Here is an 8,365-nt window from a genome sequence, read left to right on the forward strand (position 1 = left end):
TCTAGATCACGCGTTCTCCCTCCCTGTAATGGCGAGGACCGCGCGTATTCGATGCGGCGAGGACCGCGCGTCCGCCCTCTTCCCCAATATCACGCGCATTCAATCTAAGGTTCGCCTCCGCGCCGTTCATGGAAGTGCGCGCCTTCGTCGCTCCCCTTCCCTATGACCATCTCCAGCAAAGCGCCAGGACGAAGTGCCTCACGGAGAACGACCCGAAGGAGCTCAATGGCTGCCTCGACCTTGGCTTCGGCTTCGCTATAATGAGATGCCCGAGCTCTGCGGGACGCTGCTCGTGCTTGAGCTCTGCTACTCCATGACCCGAAGATTCCTCGACGAACAGAGGGCATCAGGGCAACAGCGGGAGGACAAGCACCGCTCCCACATTGGAGGATCTCTGGACCGGGTAAAAACCACATTTGTCTATATAATTCTTCTCTTTATATATGCTCCCTCCGTCCGTCCTGGAATACATATTTTATCACTAAATCCAATAATACATGCTCCCTCCATCTTGGAACATAAAGAATGCGATAAGCAAAGAGGCATTCTTGTTATTCAAAGAAGTGTGACTATAGTAAGCTGAACTACAAAAGAACTTATCATGAAGGTTACATTCAGATCCGCTTTGCTTTAAGATGTTAGTGTGATGATATTGTTGACACACATTTTTTAATAATGACTGGAGTCTGATAACAATTTGATAACTCTATCTGCATGTTTGATGGTTAGAACATTAGCCTGAAGTATGTCCTTGCAAGGTATTCCTCCTTGTGGCCTTTGAGCCTTTTAATGCAATACTGGTGCACATAGGTAGCAGATTAACCAGACTGTGATGATTATTTAAAAATGGTAGGTGACCTGAATGAACTATCCGATTTCTAAGATGGTAACACCGCTGATGATATGCAAATGCAATGCATGGTAGATCTGTGTGCCGATCTGCCCGGACATCGTCCCACCATGTCTGTTTGGTCCAAAATTCTTATTCTTTCCCTTGGTTCCTCAGCAGACTAATGCATTAAATTGCCCATATGTTTTACAGGTAAATGAATATCCTTGTGGTGTAGACACACTCAACATTTGAGGAAATGATTTTTAGCCTTTCTTTGGCTGGAACTTGCATCATGGAGTTCAGAAAATATACTAAAGGCACTTGGCGTGTTCCAAGTGTGGTCAATGGAGTTGATGAAGATAGCAGCCAAGAGCTAGAATGCATAAGGAAAACCATTTTTTACCTCCTCGGTCAATGTTATTGATATCAGGTTTATGCAAATCAGGGTGAATGTTAGACCTTTAGAATTGAGGTTAGCATGAGCATAATATATAGAAAGCATTGAATACATCAGAAAACTAATGGGCATCAATGCCAACATTTTAACAAGTAGTTCTATTCAAATACCAAGCATATTGACTTAATAATATGGTGTGAAAATATCATCGGACCTTACAATGTACAGGAAAAATTATAGCTTACTGTTATGGTAGGACATAAATTTAGGCAGTGTAAGAGTGAACTATTCGCTTCATTAAGATTCAACACTACTGTACCAAGATTATTACCATGGGATTTTGTGAAGTTGAGAGAGCAGCAAGCTTTGGTTGCTGCTGGAGAGCCTTTGCTCCATCAAACCTTCCATAAGTGTGAGGGCCATCTCTTTCAAAGTGTCCATCACTATTACCCATATTAGAACCCATTGGAGGTCGAATTGGTGATGGACCAACATGATTTGGAACTGCATGACCACTAACTGACTTTTGCTGGTAGTTTGTACCTGCTCCACCTTGATGCATTTGAGCAGGTGAGTTCATAAAACCCATGTTATTAGTCTCAGCAGAGAATGATCCACCAGGCAGATGCTTGGAAGGATATAAAGGCCCACCAACTCCAGGAATATTTGGCTGGCTACTAAGGGCCCTGGGATGTTGATGACTAGAAGGTAACTGCTGGTTTGGAAGTGGAGCTTGGCCATGCTGCTGGCTAAGTGGTAATGAAAATCCAGTCCGTGTTATTGATGTCAGGAGAAGGTCGTTATGCCTGGCATCACTATATAGCATCATAAAGTATGTATTCTTCAATCATAGCCTCTTGCTTCGTTCTGTGTTATTCACAATGCACAAATTCAACATGTAAATAACGTGCTAATGTTTGTGCCCTGTTTTATTTTAGATCGATGTCGTGGGTGGTCAAGTCATCAAAAGGAATTCAATGTGAGTTTCTTTCACTTTCTAGAAGGTCAGTTTTATTTTAATCGTTTCATGGAGCACTAAATTTAATCTATTGTTGTAGTTGAGCAGTTCACCAATAGTTTGCATCCTTTCCATTTTCTGCATTATCATTGCTTCTTAAGTTAAAGATGGAAACATCTTCATCTTTGGAAGCCAACAAGGCAATGTGCTACAACTCTCTCTTTGACATTCTAATCTCTGAGAAGTTTGCCATGTTATGTGATCTGCTAGGTGGAGCATTCCACGTCAGTAAGCCAGACGATGTAAAGAACAGAAACAGAAGATGCAAGCGACTGGAATGAGGGAAAATGTGCAGCCTATGATACATGTACATGTAAAGATACCAACACTTTTGTTTTTTACACCCATTCCCCTCCACCTAAAAAATGCTTGTATGATACTCATGATTGAATTTTTGCCAAAGTTCCTTGGATTTACAACTACTGTGTGTTGACAGTAGTAAACTGGTAGATGCATGGTGGTTGCATTGCATCTAGATGATAGTTCGGCAATTGATGGTACTATATAAAGCATCTTCATGATAACCATGGTTACGCTAATCCATCGAGAATAGACAATCTGGTTTTGCAACTCCTAAAAAAAGTCTCAGATTAAGACTGGTTATGCATAATATGGCGAGCTATGAAGTTCAGGCAGTGCTCCAACGGATCTAGCAGGCAACGAACAATAATGAACATCTGTAGCTGGTGCCACAGGACCTCATTTTGAGATTTTGCAGACCAGTATTTGTTTGTGTTATGCATTTACATGTATCTGCATCATTCTTCAGGTCTGTAGATGATTGAAGATGACTGCATTTTCATGTGTGAAGGGCTACATCCTATTTTGTTCAGATTTCCTTTGTGTTGCATAGGAATCGTCTGTATGCTAGATTGCCACTGGTGGGGAAAATGAAACAGGGATAGGCTTGAACATTGGGAATAATACTCCAGGTCACCATTGTTTGTTTTTGTCATTGCTAAATCAATACAACTTCATGCCACTAAGGCAGGGTATTCAACTATTCATCAGTTTCTTAGCTATGCAAAATAGTTCTTAGCTATGTAAAATTATTACTGTCTTCTCTCACTTTCGTATGTCATGTGTACTTGGAATCTTAGGTGGACTTGTATAGCTGGTTATTGAAAGCTAAAATCTGTTAGATGGCACAACACTTGGATTAGTTCATATTCTTCGTGATGCAATTAGTCCCATTTTGTTGTTCAATGAAGTTGCACAACTTATGGTGTTGGTTGTTTTATTACTACGGTTAGCTACTTAGCTCACTTATGGTAATTTATCTGATATTTTATCAAATGACAGACTTAGGCACCAGTTTCTAGCTGTTCACAGTTTGAATCAGCTCACCCGTTTGCTTTCCTCTTGATATTTGTTTTCCTGATGAACAAGTTGTTCACAGTTTGAATCAGCTCATCACCCTTTTGCTTTCCTCTTGGTACTTTGTTTTTGAGAGCACCTAGAGGGGGGGGGGTGAATAGGTGATCCTGTGAAACTTAAAAACTTAAGTCACAAAACTTGGTTAATCGTTAGCAGAATAATTGCCAAGTGGCTAGAGAGGAATCCTCAACAAAACACAATAACCAACAAGGATCAATCACAGAGATGGCACGGTGGTTATCCCGTGGTTCGGCCAAGACCAACGCTTGCCTACTCCACGTTGTGGCGTCCCAACGGACGAGGGTTGCAATCAACCCCTCTCAAGCGGTCCAAAGACCCACTTGAATACCACAGTGTTTTGCTTGCTTTACTCAATCCCGTTTGCAAGGAATCTCCACAACTTGGAGCCTCTCGCCCTTACACTTTAAGATCACAAAGAAACACGGAGCAAGGGAGGGATTAGCAACGCACTCAAGAAATCACAGCAACACCACGCACACAAGTCGCAACTAGAGCTCACAACACAACTCAATGAGTTCACCACTCAACTAGAGCTCTGATTGCTATCGCAAAGAATCAAAGGCGCGGAATCGATGTCTTGGTGCTTAGAATTGTTGTAGGAATGCTTGTTGTTCTCCTCCATGCGCCTAGGGGTCCCTTTTATAGCCCCAAGGCAGCTAGGAGCCGTTGAGAGCAATCTGGGAAGGCAATTCTTTCCTTCAGTCGTCTGGCGCACCGGACAGTCCGGTGCACACCGGACACTGTCCGGTGCCAGATTTCTTTCCTTAAATGGCGAAGCCGACCATTGGCAGACTTGGAGCCGTTGGCGCACCGGACATGTCCGGTGCACATCGGACAGTCCGGTGCCCCCTTCTAGCCGTTGGCTCGGCCACGTGTCCCGCGCAGATCGCGCGGCCGACCGTTGGCTCACCGGACAGTCCGGTGAATTATAGCCGTACGTCGCCGATGAATTCCCGAGAGTGATGAGTTCGCCTGTGAACGGCCCACCGGACAGTCCGGTGCACACCAGACAGTCCGGTGAATTTTAGCCGTACACCGCCGCCGAAGTCCCAAGCGCAGCCACTTTTCTCAAACCAGCCTGGCGCACCGGACACTGTCCGGTGCACACCGGACAGTCCGGTGCCCCCAGACTGAGCAGATTCTTGGCTGCTCGAGCCAAGACAATTCCAATTGGATTTTTCCTGTTTCCAGCACTTAGACACAATACATTAGTCTCTAAAACAATGTACTAAGTCTTAGAAACATACCTTTATCCTTGATTTGCACTTTGTCCACCATTTTACACTTAGGCACTTGTGTTGGACACTAAATCACCAAAATACTTAGAAATGGCCCAAGGGCACATTTCCCTTTCAATCTCCCCCTTTTTGGTGATTTATGCCAACACAACATAAAGCAAGTAGAACAAGTACAAATTCAATTCAACTAAGAACTCAAAATTGTTTTGATCCAAATTTGACATATATGGATCACTCTATGCCACCACTTGGTTTGTTTTTGCAAATCAAACTCAAATTCCTATCTCTAAGTCAAATCCACTTGTAGAGACATAAAGAGAGGTTTTCCAAAGAAATTTGATCAAGGATTTCAAAAACTCCCCCTTTTTTTCCATAATCAACACTTCTCCCCACAAGAGGCCAACTTTTGACATAAGAGACAATAAAAGAGTTTTGACAAACCAAAAGCTCTAATCTACTATTTTCAAAATTTCTCAAGTGGTAGCTGATCCATCTATTGCTTTGGCTAGCTGATCCATCTATTGCTTTGGCCTTTATTTTCTCCCCCTTTGGCATCAAGCACCAAAATGGGATCAATCTTGGCCCCTTAACCCCATTGCCTCACCAAAATCTTCAAAGAAGAGTACAAAGGCAATAAGAGTATAAAGATGAACTTGGAAAAGTTACTCTTTTCATCGGAGTGCAGTGGAAGTCTTGCATTGTCCAAGTCCACCTTTTCCCTTTCAATCCTCCTTTGAGACTAAAACAACCAAACTCAAGAATATGGTTAGTCTCAAAGGGTCAAGTTGTAGCACAGCTCCCCCTAAATATGTGCATCACTTGCAAAAGGACTTGTGAGGTCCAGGGAGTGTTTGTACAACTTGAGCACCACAATAAGCAACAAAATGCAGAATGAACATGATCAAAGGCATAAACACATGTATGCTACAATTCAATCCAAGTTCCGCGAATCTAGGACATTTAGCTCACTACGCAGCCTGCAAAAGGTCTTTTCATCTAAAGGCTTAGTGAAGATATTGGCTAGCTGGTTCTCGGTGCTAACATGAAACACTTCGATATCTCCCTTTTGCTGGTGGTCTCTCAAAAAGTGATGCCGGATGTCAATGTGCTTTGTGCGGCTGTGCTCAACAGGATTTTCCGCTATTCGGATAGCACTCTCATTATCACATAGGAGTGGGACTTTGCTCAGATTGTAGCCAAAGTCCCGGAGGGTTTTCCTCATCCAAAGTAGTTGCGCGCAACACTGTCCTGCGGCAACGTACTCGGCCTCAGCGGTGGATAGGGCAACAAAAGTTTGTTTCTTAGAGTTCCATGACACCAGGGACCTTCCTAAGAATTGGCACGTCCCCGATGTACTCTTCCTATCGACCTTACATCCAGCATAGTCGGAATCTGAGTACCCAATCAAGTCAAAGTTAGACCCCTTTGGATACCAGATCCCGAAGCAAGGCGTAGCGACTAAATATCGAAGAATTCGCTTCACAGCCACTAAGTGACACTCCTTAGGATCGGATTGAAATCTAGCACACATGCATACGCTAAGCATAATATCCTGTCTACTAGCACATAAATAAAGCAAAGAACCTATCATGGACCGGTATGCTTTTTGATCGACGGACTTACCTCCTTTGTTGAGGTTGGTGTGTCCGTCAGTTCCCATCGGCGTCTTTGCGGGCTTGGCGTCCTTCATCCCAAACCGCTTTAGCAAATCTTGCGTGTACTTCGTTTGGGAGATGAAGGTGCCGTCCTTGAGTTGCTTCACTTGGAACCCAAGGAAGTAGTTCAACTCGCCCATCATCGACATCTCGAATTTCTGCATCATCACCCTGCTAAACTCTTCACAAGACTTTTGATTAGTAGAACCAAATATTATGTCATCGACATAAATTTGGCACACAAAAAGATCACCATCGCAAGTCTTAGTAAAAAGAGTTGGATCGGCTTTCCCAACCTTGAAAGCATTAGCAATTAAAAAGTCTCTAAGACATTCATACCATGCTCTTGGGGCTTGCTTAAGTCCATAGAGCGCCTTAGAGAGCTTACACACGTGGTCGGGGTATCGTTCATCCTCGAAGCCAGGGGGTTGCTCCACGTACACCTCCTCCTTGATTGGCCCGTTGAGGAAGGCGCTCTTCACATCCATTTGGTACAACCTGAAAGAATGGTGAGCGGCATATGCTAGCAAGATACGAATTGATTCTAGCCTAGCCACAGGAGCAAAAGTCTCCTCAAAGTCCAAACCTGCGACTTGGGCATAACCTTTTGCCACAAGTCGAGCCTTGTTCCTTGTCACCACCCCGTGCTCGTCCTGTTTGTTGCGGAACACCCACTTGGTTCCCACAACATTTTGCTTGGGGCGAGGCACCAGTGTCCAAACTTCATTGCGCTTGAAATTGTTGAGTTCCTCCTGCATGGCCAACACCCAGTCCGGATCTAGCAAGGCCTCTTCTACCCTGAAAGGCTCAATAGAAGAGACAAAAGAGTAATGCTCACAAAAATTAACTAATCTTGAACGAGTAGTTACTCCCTTGCTAATATCACCCAATATCTGGTCGACGGGATGATCCCTTTGAATCGTCGCTCGAACTTGGGTTGGAGGTGCCTGAGGTGCTTCTTCCTCTTCAACTTGAACATCCTGTGCTCCCCCTTGATCATGCGCCTCCACTTGAGGTACATGTTCGTCATCTTTGGTTGGGGGATGCACCATAGTTGAGGAAGACGGTTGATCTTTCTCCAATTGTTCCTGAGGCTGTACATCTCCAATCACCATGGTGCGTATCGCGGTCGTTGGAACGTCTTCTTCATCTACATCATCAAGATCAACAACTTGCTCTCTTGGAGAGCCATTAGTCTCATCAAATACAACGTCGCTAGATACTTCAACCAAACCCGATGATTTGTTGAAGACCCTATACGCCTTTGTATTTGAATCATAACCTAATAAAAACCCTTCTACAGCTTTGGGAACAAATTTGGAATTCCTACCTTTCTTCACTAGAATGTAGCATTTACTCCCAAATACACGAAAGTACGATACATTGGGTTTGTTACCAGTTAGCAGCTCGTATGAGGTCTTCTTGAGGAGGCGGTGAAGATAGACCCTGTTGATGGCGTGGCAAGCCGTGTTCACGGCTTCCGACCAAAAACACTCGGGGGTCTTGAATTCTCCAAGCATAGTCCTTGCCATATCAATGAGCGTCCTGTTCTTCCTCTCTACCACACCATTTTGCTGAGGTGTGTAGGGAGCGGAGAACTCGTGCTTGATCCCCTCCTCCTCAAGGAACTCCTCCACTTGAAGATTCTTGAATTCGGACCCGTTGTCGCTCCTTATTTTCTTCACTTTGAGCTCAAACTCATTTTGAGCTCTCCTGAGGAAGCGCTTGAGGGTCCCTTGAGTTTCAGACTTATCCTGCAAAAAGAACACCCAAGTGAAGCGGGAAAAGTCATCAACAATAACTAGACCATACTTACTTTCTCCTATG

Source organism: Zea mays, chromosome 8 (genome assembly GCF_902167145.1).
Source record: "Zea mays cultivar B73 chromosome 8, Zm-B73-REFERENCE-NAM-5.0, whole genome shotgun sequence".
Taxonomy (NCBI): domain Eukaryota; kingdom Viridiplantae; phylum Streptophyta; class Magnoliopsida; order Poales; family Poaceae; genus Zea; species Zea mays.